Source organism: Orcinus orca, chromosome 11 (genome assembly GCF_937001465.1).
Source record: "Orcinus orca chromosome 11, mOrcOrc1.1, whole genome shotgun sequence".
Classification (NCBI taxonomy): Eukaryota; Metazoa; Chordata; class Mammalia; order Artiodactyla; family Delphinidae; genus Orcinus; species Orcinus orca.
Window position 1 is genome coordinate 82226041 of NC_064569.1, and position 16067 is coordinate 82242107.

Sequence of the window (16067 nt, forward strand, 5' to 3'; positions counted from 1 at the left end):
GCTCAACATCACTAATCATTAGAAAAATGCAAATCAAAACTACAATGAGGTATCACCTCACACCAGTCAAAATGGCCATCATCAAAAAATCTACAAACAATAAATGCTGGAGAGGGTGTGGAGAAAAGGGAACCCTCTTGCAGTGTTGGTGGGGATGTAAATTGATACAGCCACTATGGAGAACAGTATGGAAGTTCCTTAAAAAACTAAAACTAAAACTACCATATGACCCAGGAATCCCACTACTGGGCATATACCCTGAGAAAACCATAATTCAAAAAGAGTCATGTACCACAGTGTTCATTGCAACTCTATTTACAATAGCCAGGATATGGAAGCAACCTAAATGTCCATCGACAGAGGAATGGATAAAGAAGATGTGGCACATATATACAATGGAATATTACTCAGTCATAAAAATAAACGAAATTGAGTTATTTGTAGTGAGGTGGATGGACCTAGAGTCTGTCATACAGAGTGAAGTAAGTTAGAAAGAGAAAAACAAATTCTGTATGGAAATCTAAAAAAAAAAAAAAAAGTGGTTCTGAAGAACCTAGGGGCAGGATAGGAATAAAGACGCAGTTGTAGAGAATGGACTTGAGGGCACGGGGAGGGGGAAGGGTAAGCTGAGACGAAGTGAGAGAGTAGCATGGACATATATACAATGTAAAATAGATAGCTAGTGGGAAGCAGCCGCATAGCACAGAGAGATCAGCTCAGTGCTTTGTGACCATGTAGAGGGGTGGGATAGGGAGGGTGGGAGAGAGGGAGATGCAAGAGGGAGGAGATATGGGGATGTATTTATATGTATAGCTGATTCACTTTTTTATAAAGCAGAAACTAACACACCATTGTAAAGCAATTATACTGCAATAAAGATGTTAAAAAACAAACAAACAAGAAACCAGGAAAAGGCAGACAACAAATTTCCTCCTAGAGACTTCAGAGAGAGCACGGCCCTGCTGAAATCTTGATTTCAGACTTCCAGCCTCCAAAACCATGAAAGGAGAAATTTCTGTTTTTTTTTAAGCCACCCAGTTTGTGATCCTTTGTTACAGCAGCCCTAGGAAACTCATATAACAGGTTCTTACTGACCTATGAAGTCACCTCTGAAGGGGCAGTGGGTATGTCACACCGTTTTCTCAGAAGGTGATGGGACAACTGATAGGCCCTTGAATGTTGCTTCTGTTTCAACAAACTCAAACTGGCTGAAACCATAAGGAAGGTTATTATTTCATGTAATAGGAAGGCCTGTTGGGAGGACAGGTTGAGTAGGCTGCTGATGATGTTGTGAAAGACCTCCTCCCCTTTGCCTTCCTGGGAAAATCTATCTTTTTGATGGCAGCCCCAAGGCTGCCGTGGTTCCAGGAATTTCACTCAGGCACAACGGTGATCAGAGAGAAAGGAGCTTTGGTGCCTCCCTCAGGTGTTCACTTGAGGAGCTGAAACTTTCCCCTGAAGCACCTCAGAGACTTCTGTCTCATTGCATGGGATTTGGTCACATGACCACCCTTCAGCAAATCACTGACAAGGGAGGTAAGATCGTGTTCTTTACACCCATCATGGCCCATGTGGAGGTCAGGGAGTGTGAGGTCTGTCTGCCCTGAGTCACAAGCTGCGTGGGAGTGGGATGAATTCCCAAACAAAATGTGACTCTGTTGGGAGCAAGGGGTGTGGGTGGAGGATGGATTCAGCACAGTCATCAGGCAGTGTCCACAGCCCACAGTCTGTCCAGTACAAAGCACTTTAAAAATATTTATAGTAAAAGCAGCAAATAATTAACAACTTTATACTCAAAGTACTGGAGGGAGGACATCTCTGAGTCATCTAGCAATTCTTTTTTAAAAGCTCTTTTTGTTTTCCTTTATCTCCTGTACTTCCGTCCTTCTCTTACAGGATAGTCATCTCACACAGAAGTGTCTCATTTGTGAGGGAATTCCATTTAAGAGAACAGCACACTTCTGGACTTCCTGTTAATGTAGTTCCTTATAGGAACCTATGTCCTGACCGAAGAATTGCCAAAAGAATTGTCAAAAAATCCAATCAACAGAAAAAGTGACACCTTCTGAAATTTTTCTACCTATCCATGAGACCCTTGGAAAACTCCTTATTTTCTTCTTCTTTTTTTTTTTTTTTTTTTCTGGCCGCACGGCATGGCATGTGGGATCTTAGTTCCCCGACCAGGGATGGAACCCGCGCCTTCCCCGACCAGGGACCGAACCCACGCCCCCTGCATTGGAAGCGTGGAGTCTCAACCACTGGACCACCAGGGAAGTCCTGAAAACTCCTTATTTTCTGATAGTAAACTCCTATTTTTTCATGTATGAAAGATTTAAGAACTTTAAAGTTGATTAACATCATTTTTTTCTCAAGACAGCCTATAATTTTGAGTGTTCCTTACATGTCTCTGTTTAGGATTTGGGGGCTAATGGGTGATAGTGTTGGCATGCAACTCAGAGAAAGCTGAGACCCCTGCTTCTACCCCACCCCCGACCTGGGGACAGGATGGTGGGTGAGGGAGAGTGAGTAGGCTGCCAATGTGACATTCCTGTTACTTGCCTCTTGGGCACTTGGACACTAGCTGTTCCCTTGGATGGTTGGATAACCACCCACCCCAAATACTTTGACCTCATTGTTGGTTTTAAATTTAGGCTGGTCCATTTCTATTCCATCAAAATTATGCAGATCTTATCATAGCTCATTTGTATCAGTGACATGAATTAATAGATCTGCTAATGAACTCCATTTCTGGATTAAATGATGTGGTAATTTCCTAAAGTAAAAAAAAAAAAGGGGGTGGCTTCTTAGCACTGTGAACAATATTTTTTCAAAATTAAGTATATGTTATAAATTAGCTATCATTTTATGAAAGAAATGGTAAAACCTGAAATTATGGAGAGTCCAGAGTTCCTTGGGACTTTTAAGCCTAACGCTTTCACGGTGTGTGATACATATTATACACCCTTCTCTGTATAATGACTCCCAAGGAGCTTGGGAATATGGAAAGAGAAGAGGCATTTAAGCAAGTTTCCGAATGAAACAACAAGGCGAGGGAAAACACGGTCCTCTAATTATCTTCTTGTAAAAGGATTCTCTGGTGTGAGTAGGAGGTAATACGTTTTCACATTTTTAATAAAAACATAATGGAGCATCAATTCAAATCGTGCCTCCTAGAATTTCATTTCTATGCCCCAGTACACTCTTAGGAGTTACGGGAGATCCAAGAGTATTGATCACAAAATAAACACACTAGCATCAGAGGTTTAGTCCAACAAACAGGATCGGGGGGCAGCCTTGGCGTCAGTAGCGTTCAGTTCAGCCTCCACCGCAGCTGTGGCTCCATCGCAGTTCTGAATATTAATTTGTGTTCTCTGTGATTATCTTCAGAGGCTCCGTAGCCCTTACCAGAGAAAGAATCACTCACCTCACTGTATTCCACTTACCTTTTAGGAAGGTGACTGACCAGGAAGAGTACAAGCAGTCCAGTCAGCATGTTCTCAAGGGTGTCAGCATTTCCCTTTCCTTGTGCATTCTGGTCCATTGAGATACCTCTATAAAAAATTGTTCAGAAAGGAATAAATAACCTACGAGCGATTTGAGGGGAAAACAGACCCCGATTCCATCTCCTAGAATCCTTCTTGTTGCCTGTGTTCTCAGTGCGAGGCAGGGGACCAGAGCACCCATGTTGTCTTTGATGAGCCTGGGCTTGAATCTGTTCTTTCTTTCTTTTTTTTTTTTTTTGCGGTACGCGGGCCCCTCACTGCTGTGGCCTCTCCCGTTGTGGAGCGCAGGCTCCGGACGCGCAGGCTCAGCGGCCATGGCTCACGGGCCCAGCTGCTCCGCAGCATGTGGGATCTTCCTGAACCGGGGCACGAACCCGTGTCCCCTGCATCGGCAGGCGGACCCTCAACCACTGCGCCACCAGGGAAGCCCCTTGAATCTGTTATTTCTGTGTAGTTATTGACCTTGCAGGAGTAATAATGTCCCTTAGCCTCGGTTTCCTCATCTGTCAAATGGGAATATTAGTACCTTCCTGACAGGGTTATTGTGAGGTTATATGAGGTGGTCCTGATAGATCCCTTAGCACATTGCCAATAAACATTAGACAGTATTGTAACTTTTAGTGGCTTTATCATTTTATGATGATGAAGTAGATTGTTCATTCCTGGGCAGCAGGCGTGGTTTCAATGTGGATGAGTTCCAGATTTACAGCTCTGGTCCTATGTCTCCTAATCCTCATTTCCGTTGTTTTCTTCAGTCTACTGCCAGACATTTCCGCATAGATATTTCCACTAAAGCTCCACCTCCTCGTGTCTAAAAAAACACACTCAACCTTCTTCAGCCCTTGCCAGGCCAGTCCTTCTGATGGCCCCAGTAAGGATGAGGAAATGCACCATTCTGTTTGCCATAAGTCTTCTCTGACATCTTGCCAGCAAAAAACAAAGCTACCTGGTGGCCCCAAACTCCTTTCTTTCCACGTCATTGTTGTGTATCTCTCTGGACCTCTTTTCCTTTCTTGCTGCCAACATTTAAAGTTGGTCCCTTAATAATGTTTGCCTGGCCTCTACTTCACAGCCTCTTATGTCACCTCCTTGCCGCTGGTCTAGGAAGAATTCGGTGAGCAGTGGGAATCTATTGAACGCCAGGGGCAAGAGCTGAATAGAGAAATTCTGGGAGGGAGTTTTAAAGATGACTAAGACACCCTCTGACCTTGAGGGATACTCAGCTCATGAGAGAGACACATAGAGAGAAGGAACACTTGGCTGTGAAGTGTGGGCAGGGACTGTCTGACACGTATCCATGTTCAAGTGGTTTCCCGCGTGGTGTGGGAGGGCTGCCCCAGACAACATCGGCCAGTCTGCAGGATCCATGCGTGCCTCCTCCCTTGTTGTCCCTTTTGGGCTTTCTTGGTACCTCAACACCCCCTCCCCAATTTGGACTTTCTCCCCACACACCTCCAGCCCCTGCACACCAACACCTTTTACTGGGCCTCCCTTTACTGCGGTTAAGACAGCTTGGGGGAGTCAGAGGAATCTCCCTAGGAGGGGTCACCACCAGAGGAAGGAGGCCCAGATTCTGCCTTTTGCTGCCGTCCATTTGATTATGCCAATCTCTACTTCACAAACTTTTAGGGACATTGCTTTGCCTAGCAAGTAAAATCTAATTTTCTTACCTTGGCATTTAAGACCCTCAGCTGTCTTGTATCAACCTACCTTTCCATTCTTGTTTTTTTCTGACTACCCTTACATTATATTTCTGAATTCTGTACCTTGGTTGCAAATACAGAGGCCTGCAGAGATCAGGCATGTAAGACAAATAAGTGAAGCAGGCTGAGAGTAAGATATTAGGGAATGGTGGGGACTGCGGCAGACAGGAATTCCTTTACTCCGCTTTAAAAGAGTGGCTCTGTGGTTGCTTCAGCTGACAGTTGCCACATGGGAATGGGTCCAGTGTTGCTTGATCTTTAGGAGAAGATCAAGAGATTTTTAAAGAGAGGACAGAAAGCTGGATTTTTGTTGAGAATGCTCTAGACTTTTATTGTTGTCAATTTTAATTTGAACTTCAAATTAAGAAAAATGTGGGCTAACAAAACACATCTACAGAACAGATCTGTCCCTCTGATTGTTTTAGGTGGCAACCCTTGCCTAGAAGGCCAAGTTCATGCCATCTTTTCCACGACCTAGTTCCTCCACCTAGAAAGGACTTTGTCCCCTGAAATCCTGGGGAATGTTTTTGTCCCACTTTAAACTACTTCTTTCATCTTGCTTTGTACTGTCATTAGTTGGAAAAAGGGAAAGAACATAGATTTTGGAGCCAGACAGATCTGGGCTTAAATTCTGCCTCTGGCACTTAATGGCTGCTTGACCTAGGGCAAGTTGAGGTCCAATTTCCTGTAAAACGGAAAGAGTAATTGTATCCTTGTACAGTTGCAGTAAGGATTACAATCACTTATGCAAAGTACCTAGAACATAATAGACTTTCAGTTATCTTTTTCATTATGATCACAAGTCTTATCTCCTTTATTGGACTCTGAGCTCCTTAAGGGCAAAGACTGGGCACCTAGAACATAGTATGTGCTTAATAAACATAGGTTGACTAGTTAACGAGATTCATCCAGTGTGACAGTTCCCACCTATTTATCGGTAACATGCATCCTTATCTCAAGTGGTGTTTGATTTGACGCGCAGCTAAGACTTTGGGGGAAATACAGAAAGAAATATGGTATAAGGCTTTGATTGCTGATCTGACCTTATGTGTTTGTCTTGCCAGGTTACGACGTTGCTGGGCCTGTTGCAGTTGGGCTCACCCACTGGAAAAATCCATATGCACAAGGCAGACCCACTCTCCCATCAGATCTGCCTCTCTTCGTCTCCAAAGATGCAGGCATCCCGGTATATCACCAATCCCTCACTCGCAAGACTGAGCTGGCCACGCCTCTGTCTTGCCCAGCTTCACTGTCCATCACTCCAGTGCCTTCTTACAGCAGCAGCAGCCAGGAAACCCTGAGCCAAGACACAACAGGTAACAGTGCTATAGCTTCCTGTTGGAGATTCAGGACTCCATGTGTTTAAAAGTTCCTTCATGCATTTGCCTGCTGAATGGATTGCGTCTGCATTTCTGCTTATGTGATGCTATGGCCCCCAACAATTCGCCCATGTTCACTGGCCTTTAATAGCTTGGCTGTATCAGAAGGAAGGTTAGATGTGTTTAGAAATATTTGACCTAAACATTAGTTCTATTTGGTAAGATGTCGTCTGGAAATCAACTCTGAATCAGAATTCCAAGTTTTGTCATAGGACTTTTTGTTTAATTTTTATCCTCTATTTAGTGACAAGGCATTGATCTTGGATTACAGTCTTATATTCAAAAAAGTCATTTTTGAATACTTACCTCAGTTACTAGCAACACATGCTGCTCCACAAATTTGATCTGTGTCATGGGTCTTCGAACCACTGCCCATGGGCCGAATCTTGGCTGCCACATGTTTTTGTTCAGCCCAAGAACTAAAAATAGTTTTTACTTTAAATGGTTGGTGTTTTAGTCAGTTCAGGCTGCTATAACAAAAGACCACAGACCAGGTAGTTCATAAAAAACAGAAATTTATTTCTTACAGTCCTGGAGGCTGGAGATCAGGGTGCCAACATAGTTGGGTGAGGGTCCTTTTTTGGGTTGCAGACTTCTCACAGTATCCTCACGTGACAGAAAGGGAAAGGGGCCTCTGTGGGGTCTTTTTTTATAAGAATGCTAATCCCAGTCATGAGGGTTCCACTTTCATGACCTAAGCACCTCCCAGGGGCCCCGCCTCCTAATACCATCACATTAGCCATTAGGATTTCAAACGTATGAATTTTGGAGGGACACAAACATTGAGACCATATAGTTGGAAAAAATGAAAAGGATAAGAATATTTTGAGACACATGAAATTCACATTTCAGTGTTCATATATAAAGTTTTATGGGACACAACCTCTTATGTATTGTCTATGGTTGCTTTCGGGTGACAAAGGCAGAGCTGAGTAATTGTGACAGAGACAGTACGGCCTGCAAAGCCTAAAATATTTATTATCTGGCCCTTTGCAGAAAATGTTTGCTGACCACTGATCTATGTGATCTTTGGGGCTCATAACTTAATCAGGGCAAGAAAAATGTTTACAACATCTTGTCTTAAAATTTGTCACTTCCATTACACATTGAATTGTGGAAAGCTTTACTCATGCAAGGATGGCCACTTCATTGTTTTTATTTCTAAAGTCTGAGTTGGAGGTTTAAGTTATGCAAAATCTATCCTGCCCCTTTTTTTGGTTTTTCTACAGATAGAGTGCTTAGAGGTGAAGGTTTAGTTGGAGTAATCCAATGTGTAATTCCTGTTCTGGAGATAAATTTTTGAATGGTGACCTTCAACATTCACAATGACACTCAACAAGTCACAGATGCTGCCACCTTGCAGAAGTTCCAGATTATCAAGAGCAATCTCTAAAGCAGCAGATTGCAGACTCACTCAACGTTCAGAATCCCCACAGAACTGGTTAGAAATGAAGACTCCTGGGCTCTACCCCAGGGGATGCTGTGTCCATGGCACAGAGTGAGCTTCAGCATCTGCGTTCTGCAGGCTGCTCCCTCCGAGCTTCCTCCACACCCACCTTGGGGGACACCCTCGAAAGTGTCTTTGGTTAAGTGGTTGGATGATATTGCAGAGCGTTGGGGGATATTTGCATACCATTGGCTCTGCCGTGGCAAAACTGAGTATCTTTCTGATTGTCCTGATTGGATGTCAGTTGGAGAGTAGAAAGATCATGATCTGAAGTTCAAACATTTTCCATGTTTAAGTTTGAAATCTCCTGGGTTTTGACGTTATCATGATTGAAAACTGACTCTGCTTGCTTTAAAAAGTTCAGTAAAATCCGAAATTAAGAAATAAAGTCCTGCCTTTGGCCGGGGGTAGCTGCGGGGTTATGGCATTTCATGGTAAAGAGGACTGTGAAACGGCAGCTGCCGGAATAACATTTTATCACATTTCCCTCTGAGTTGGCTTTTTCTTTCTGTTTCCATAGCGCGTCACACTCGGAAGCAATCTGATTTTTGGAGGAGGTTTCTATTTTTAACTTGTACGTTTTCAAAAACAAATTAAAAGCCCGTATTTCTTTTCTATCCTAGGAACTTTCCATTAGCAATAAAATATTTAATTTTTCCAAAGAACTGGTTTTTAATCATAATAATTTGTATACTTACAAAATAAGTCTGACACTTAAGGATATATTAAACAAGCATGGGGTATTTTAAAATAGAAAATTATAGATGCTGGTGTAGCTTCTGTAAGACTCAATTATGATTATAGGTTAATTATTGCATTTATTTGATTTCTTATAGCAGTTTATTGATTTTAATAGTGTTTTTTGTGTGACAGCTTCCAGTTTCCTATTTTTTAATAGAGTTAATTTATTATATATATATATGTATATATATGTTGCTAGTTTGAAGAAAACTCTGAGGTAAGTCAGTTTAACTATAGCAGAATGTCCTACAAATTCCAGACTTTGCTAGACATCCCTTCATATTTCTAATCTGTCTTTCTTCTGCATAAACTTCAGGTCTGATGTAGAGGAGCTTAAAATTTGTAGGCACAAAATCACCATACAATTATTTATTGATTGTTGGAGTTTTCTCATGTTTAAGAATTCTCCAAACATATTTAAAAATCATTTTTCCATTTATAATCCCTACAACTCTACAATTCTAGAAGCAACTGAAAAAACACTGAGTGACTAGACCTTTTGAAATTCTCATTTTATTGAGCTGTTTTCACTCTTGCCACTACCTTATTCCATCATTCCTTCCCTTCATCATGTGACTAATTTCATCGTGTGTAGAAGTTTCTTCTTGGGTTGGACTTTACTTAATCCTGTTTGCTACCTTGTGCAGTTAACAACCTGTGAAACTGCATGGTGGCCCTGGACGCAATGCTCCTTCTTGGTGGCAGAGAATGTTTTAATCAGTAAATTAATTGTAGCAGGTGAAGTTGGAAAAACAGTGTCTGGCTTGTTTTATCCCTCCATTCATCCATTTCTCCATACGTTCATCTATCCATCCATCCAATACATACTAAATTTCCACTGTGTGTCATGTACTGCAGTAAACCCTTGGGATAGAAAATTGAGTAAAGCATCACCCCATATAAGAAGCTCAAAGTCTGCAGGAGGAGAAAGATATGTAAATCAAGTATTTTAATTCAGTGTTATAAGTGCTAAGATAGAATTTTTCACATTAGGTGATCACACACACATTTTTGTTATTAAATTATTTCATTAATATGCTATTAAAATACTACTAATAAAGTGTGAAAATGTGATATAAAATATAACATTAAAATATGTAAGTAAAAACACATTGAGTGCAAAAGATATTATTAACTTATTTCTTCAATTAAAAGAAGATGAATTTGAGAGAACCATAGGAGGAACGTTTGGAAACCGTCTCCATCTCAGATATTCTGAGTAGGTTTGATACTCAATTTTTGCTAACCAAGCTTTACAACTTGCATCATCACTACCACACAACTTACATTTTTGGTCACTTTCTACCACCAACTGATTCTCAGCCACTCTCTTCCATTGTTTTTGGTTCCCAGCTGTGTGCTGATGACTCCAAAGTGATATTTCCATGTCTTATTTCTCTGACAAACTTTAAAGATATATTTACAACTGCCTACCAGAACTTTCAGCCTGGATATATCCCAGACATGTCAAAACTTACGTGTCCCAAATGGAACTTTCTTTTTGGTAGTGCTCAAAGCTGAATTTCTTTTTTCCCCCCCTCCTATCTTTTTTTTTGTTTCTATAAATTTATTTGTTTATTTATGGCTGCATTGGGTCTTCGCTGCTGCGCGCGGGTTTTCTCTAGTTGCAGCGAGCAGGGGCTACTCTTCGTTGTGGTGTGCAGGCTTCTCATTGTGGTGGCTTCTCTTGTTGCGGAGCACGGGCTCTAGGCACGTGGGCTTCAGTAGTTGTGGCTCACAGGCTCTAGAGCGCGCTCAGTAGCTGTGGCACACGGGCTTCGTTGCTCCACAGCATGTGGGATCTTCCTGGACCAGGGCTTGAACCCATGTCCCCTGCATTGGCAGGTGGATTCTTAACCACTGTGCCACCAGGGAAGTCCCAAAGCTGAATTTCTCACTCTGTTTAATGGTGCCACAGCCCATCCAGACTCCCAAGCCAAAAACTGGGTGTCCTCAAGCTTTAACCCTCTGCTGGCCATCAGCCTCCGCAGCCAGCTGGCTAACATGTTCATTGCCTACGTTAGAGATAGCTCTAATTCGGAGCATCCTCTCCATCCCCATGGCACCATCTCAGCTCAAGCTCTCCTCGTCTCTACTGGACTAGAGCAGCCTCCCCACATCTTAATTCTTCCATGTCCTCAGGGTTAGTTTGCCAAATTCATCTCTTTCTCTCTTTTCCACTCTTCCTCCCTCCCTGCCTTCCTCCCTGACTTGAAAAATCTCTATTGTTTCCCCATTGTCAGTAGAAGAAAGCCTGAACACTTTATACGTGGTACATGAGGACCTTCCTAAGTAGCATTAACTGACTCTAGCATCTCTCATCACTCTCTGCAGATGCAGCCACACAGTAGCTACACCTAATGCTTTACAGTTCCCTAAAGATCCATGATTTTTCACATGTGCCAACTGCTTGGATGCTCTTCCTTACATTCTTATTCTAGAAAATTTATTGAAGACACTTAGCTAAGAGTTGACCTCCTCTGTGAATTCTTTCCCTTTCCCCCTCAGCATATTTAGTCATTCTTTCTGTTTCTATTGGGAATTCCTATTGACATCTTGAATTCTGCTCTTATTTGACTGTAATATAATTTTATTTTTATATTTCTTTTTATGGCTAGCCTACTAGATGGTAAGTTCTTGAGCTGAGAATTAATGTCATAATCATGTATTTGTTTGGTCAGTGTAGAGCCCAGCATATAGGAAGTATGTTGTCTAGGACCATTTAAACTGCAGATTAGACACTGTTAAAGAGAGAATTAGGTCTGGAAGATAGATCTGAAGAAATTCAAATGCAGTATAGAGAGATAGAAGATAGCAAAACAAGAAGGGGGAGGTTGAAATATAGAAGACAGAATGAGAAAGTCCAGCATACTTTTAATAGAAATCCTGTCTGGATAGAATAGAAAGAATGGAGAGAGATAGAATATTTTTAAAAACACAGCTGCTGAGAATTTCCCAGAATTGTTGAGAGACACAAATCTTTTGAGTCAAGAAACAATGAATGCCAAGCAGAATAAGTAAAAATAAATCCACATATAAACATATTTTGGTGAGTCAGCAAAAAACAAAGAGAAAAATCTTAGGAATCTGAGGGAAAAAACAGATTTCCTGCAAATAATAAACAATTGAACTGAGGATAGATGTTCCAATAGTAATTATAGAGGCCAAGAGACAGTGCATCGATATCTTCAAAGTGCTGAAGGAAATAATGGTCAATTCAGAATTCTGAAGCCAGCCAAATGATCATTGAAGAGGGAGATCATCATAAGAACTTTTTTTGGAAAAGACTGGGAAAGTGTACCCAATGTACACCTACTGTGAGAATGACTGAAAAGCCTATTTTAGAAAAGGAGGAACTTGAACCTAGAAGAAAGGCTAAGATGATAGAAATAATAAGAGGAAGAAATACATTCTTAATTTAAAAAGGTCCTTCTAGAAGAATGGTTTTCAGCCAGGGACGATTTTACTTCATGGGTACATTTGGCAATGTCTGGAGGTATTTTTGGTTGACACAGCTGGGCAGGAGGTATTACAAGCGTCTAGTGTGTAGAGACCGGGAATGCTGCTAACCATCCTGCAATGCATGTGACATGATCCCATGTTCATCATTCATTCTTAACACTGCTTCCTCCCTTTGAGTTTCTCTTCCTATGTGTTGTACCTTGCCCTTGCAATGGGCCCCCACCTTTATGGCATTTCCAGGGCTCTGCTCTCTCTGCTCTGTCTGGGGCTATCCTTGATAAAGTATGTCCTTCACACTTTTGATTTTCCCTTTTCTATGTCTCTTTGTGTCCTTTAACTCTTCTTAAATTGTATCTCATGCTGCACCTAAGCCTTTTCTCTTGTTGTTCACTTATACCAATTTCTCAACCTTGACACTATTGACATTTTGGGCTGAGTAATTCTTTGCTATGGGGGGCTATCCTGTGCATTGTAGATGTTTAGCAGCATCTCTAGTTGCTACCCACTGGTTGCCAGTTGTGACAACCAGAAATATCTCCAGACATTGCCGAATGTCCTCTGGGTAGGGGCAAGATTGCCCCCAGTTGAGAACCACTGACTTATACTAATTAAGTCCAGTTCTGTTCTCTGGACTTCTGCTTAGTGGGAATAATCTGATAATCTAATCATTGAGATAGGGTACATGGATTATAATGACTTTTACCCTATATTTAACAAGAGCCTTTTGCAATCTGTGCCCTAATCAAAAACATGGAGGGAATCCCTTTCCAAAGAGGGAGGTTTTCCCCCAGAGAATTCAGTTAACACCTTTGATACTTGTCCATCAGCCCCCCATATACAGTCCTCTGAAATTATGTCATAAATCAGAGCTCCTCCATTTGTGTCCAAGAAGACCAGTGACAATTTCCCTGCGTCTACATACACAGAAATAAGCAAAAACTCATCCCTTTTTTCTTGTGCCTTCCTTCCCCTGTCTCTCACAAGCTTCACACAGTGGTCTCTTGGTAGAGCTGGGTTTTAGAAAAAGATCCTAAATGAATTCCATACATCTCGTATGGATTTTAAAGATGATCCTCATTTGTGAAAGGGAAAGGAGACGTGAAATGACTATTCTTTGTTCCTGATCAGTGATCATTTCCCAAGAGCCTGTCTTGTTGTTGGGATGGAAAATGTTCACTTACCTTTCCTAGTGACCTCGTAGGGCATATCAGTGCTTCTGCATGTGCAAACTTTGAAAACTGTGCTATGAATTTGCCTGAGGTGTAGAGTACCTGGGAAGTGATACCCACTTAATAGCACGAATTCAATTTCTTTCAACAAATCGTGACCAGATATATTCAGAGTGGATGCCAAAGGAAATAGGGGGGAATTAAATTTCAGAGCTAGGGTGTCACAAAAAGTGACCCTGCAAGTTGGGCTACTGATATGACCAGGAGATGAGAGTAGTTTGACCCAGCCAGGAGACAGGCATGCTCCCTTTTAGAGATGCCCAGAGATACTCATGGACCTGCCCCACTCGCAGGGGCAGGCCCAGCCAGTCTAAAGCCAAAATTTCTGCTTCAGTGATAGCTCAGCTGAATTCACGGTGCAGAGTAATGGAAAGGACAGCTACCCTATACAAAAAAACAGGACAGTATAAATGAGACACAGTTGCTAAACCATTATATATACAGTGGGTTTCTTGTAGACAACATAGAGTTAGATCTTGTGCTTTTATCCACTCTTATGATGTCTTTTAATTGATATAGTTAAACCATTCACATTTAAAGTGCTTATTGATATAGTTGGGTGAATATCTACCATGTTTGTAACTGCTTTCTATTCATTGCATTTGTTTGCTGTTTCTTTTTTCTTCCCTCTTTCTCTGCCTTCTCTAGTTTTCATTGAACATTTTTCATGATTTTTAAAATGGAATGGGTACCTACCTACTTATCTCTCTGCCTTTAAAATTTTTCGTTTTGTCAAAATGTCCCTGAAGGGGTATTTCAACTTTAATTGTACGTGGTGGAATAAGTTTCCTGGTAAAGTTTATATGGAATGTGGGTATCATGGTTAACCTACTAATGTTAGGAAGTAATAATAAGTGAAACCACTTGTCCTGGTTTTCTGGAAGGTGATTTATGGTTTTCTAGAATCCTGGCTGGGTAGAAGATGTCACCCAGTAGAAGGGCAGCATTTGAGTAGAGGTTGTTCAGGTGAGGAATTGGTGTTCCAAACATCGGGACAGTGTGTGGAGACTGATGCTAGAGCAGCTGGGGGTTGTGTCCTTCACATTCAAGGTCGAGCACTGAATGACCACTTCTCTGACAAAAGCTGAGGTTAGTTGGAGACCACCTGCACTTTAAGAACTGAGAGGCTCATTGGAAATGTTTATTTGACAAGAGAATTGGCTAAGAGAAATAAATCACTGTGCTTTCTTCAAGTTTCCTAATTTCCCCTTCTTCTCAAATTTGGCTATATCGTTCTTTTCAGAATTCAAGATCATGTCCTGTCATTTAATTTCTGATTCTAGCACAATCCTGTTAATCTCTTTTCCAAGTGTGGTGGTTATTTAGTTTTAGAAGACTGAAAGCATCAGTGAATCAGGGAATGATTAATGGCACATGAGGACAAAGTCAATTAGATGATGCAGCTGTGAAGTTGCTTGAGGATTTCTGATATAAGAAACTGAAAAACTTGATTTAAAGCTGTATTAAATCTGATTTGCAAACGATAATATATTTTAGAATCAAAAGGCATTAAAGAGCTCCAATAAAGTCATCCATTCATCCAGTCATCTAGATTCTTGTTACGTGAAGTATGGTCCTCTAGAGATAAGAGGGCTTGAACTGGGATTAAGCAATATAATCCAAAAGGGGCACATCTGAGGGATATTTTGGAGATAGTTTCAGTACATCTTGGTGATTAATAGATGTGGTATGTTGAGTGAGTGGATATTCCACGTGTTTCCAGTTAAGTTAAAATATAGTACTGAAGCTTTGTTGTGTAGGCCAGTTTTCTCTAGCTTTAATGTGAATACAAATCACTTGGAGATCTTGTTAAACTGCAGATTCTCATTTAGCGGGTGGGTGTTGGGGGTGACATTCTGCTTTTCTAACAAGCTCCCATGTGATCGTTGTGGAACTTGGAATTTAGTACGAGATGCAGATAACAATATTACATCAAAAAATGTATGGTTACCAAGAGGCAGGTGCTGTGAAGGAAAGGGTTCTTCTTAAAGATCCTTGGAAATATTGTTTTTTATCGAAACATGTCTCTGAGTTCCCAAAACAGCGCTCCATAAAGACATTTGCTTTACCACCAGCTGTAAGTGGGAAGTTTGCTTATACTGTGTTAGGGGAAAATGATTGACCTGTGTGGTATAAGTGTTCTAACTTTCTCATAGACATGGTTTAGATACAAAAAACCCAGCAACCGTAGTACTGCTTGAGGGAGGAATTAGTTAGCTTGGTTTGGGTTTCCTGGGAGATAGATTCTGAGCCAGAGATGAGCAGGTAAGAAGTTTATCAGGGAGAGCCCTTGGGATCAATGTGTGAGTGTATTTGTGTGTGTGGGCGGGGAGGGGAGGTAAGGGGGAAGGAAGCAGGATTGGGTAGAGAGAGGATTTGGACTGTGATGATATACACAGGCTTCAACCCAACGCATAGGGAGATCTGGAGCTGGGACAGCCTTCAAAATTGTCCCACAATGGGGCTTTTGTACCGTCCCATCACTGCCTGGATGCAATCTGCTACAGGGAATGTGCGACCTTGAGAAATTCTCTTGGAGGGCAAGGGCCAAAAGAGACTCAGCTGAGAGCCATCAGCACCAATACTTATAGCAGCTGGGGAGG

General features: G+C 41.5%; 1 protein-coding gene across 1 annotated transcript in view; it reads left to right on the plus strand.

The window, feature by feature from the left end:
- The first annotated feature begins 6270 nt into the window (after positions 1-6270).
- Positions 6271-16067, plus strand: part of ANO4 (anoctamin 4) — a 426079-nt gene continuing 416282 nt past the window's right edge. Inside the window, exon 1 of the mRNA XM_033427646.2 lies at positions 6271-6522. The gene's annotated coding sequence lies outside the window, so the exon portion shown is untranslated. The remainder of the gene's footprint in view (positions 6523-16067) is intronic.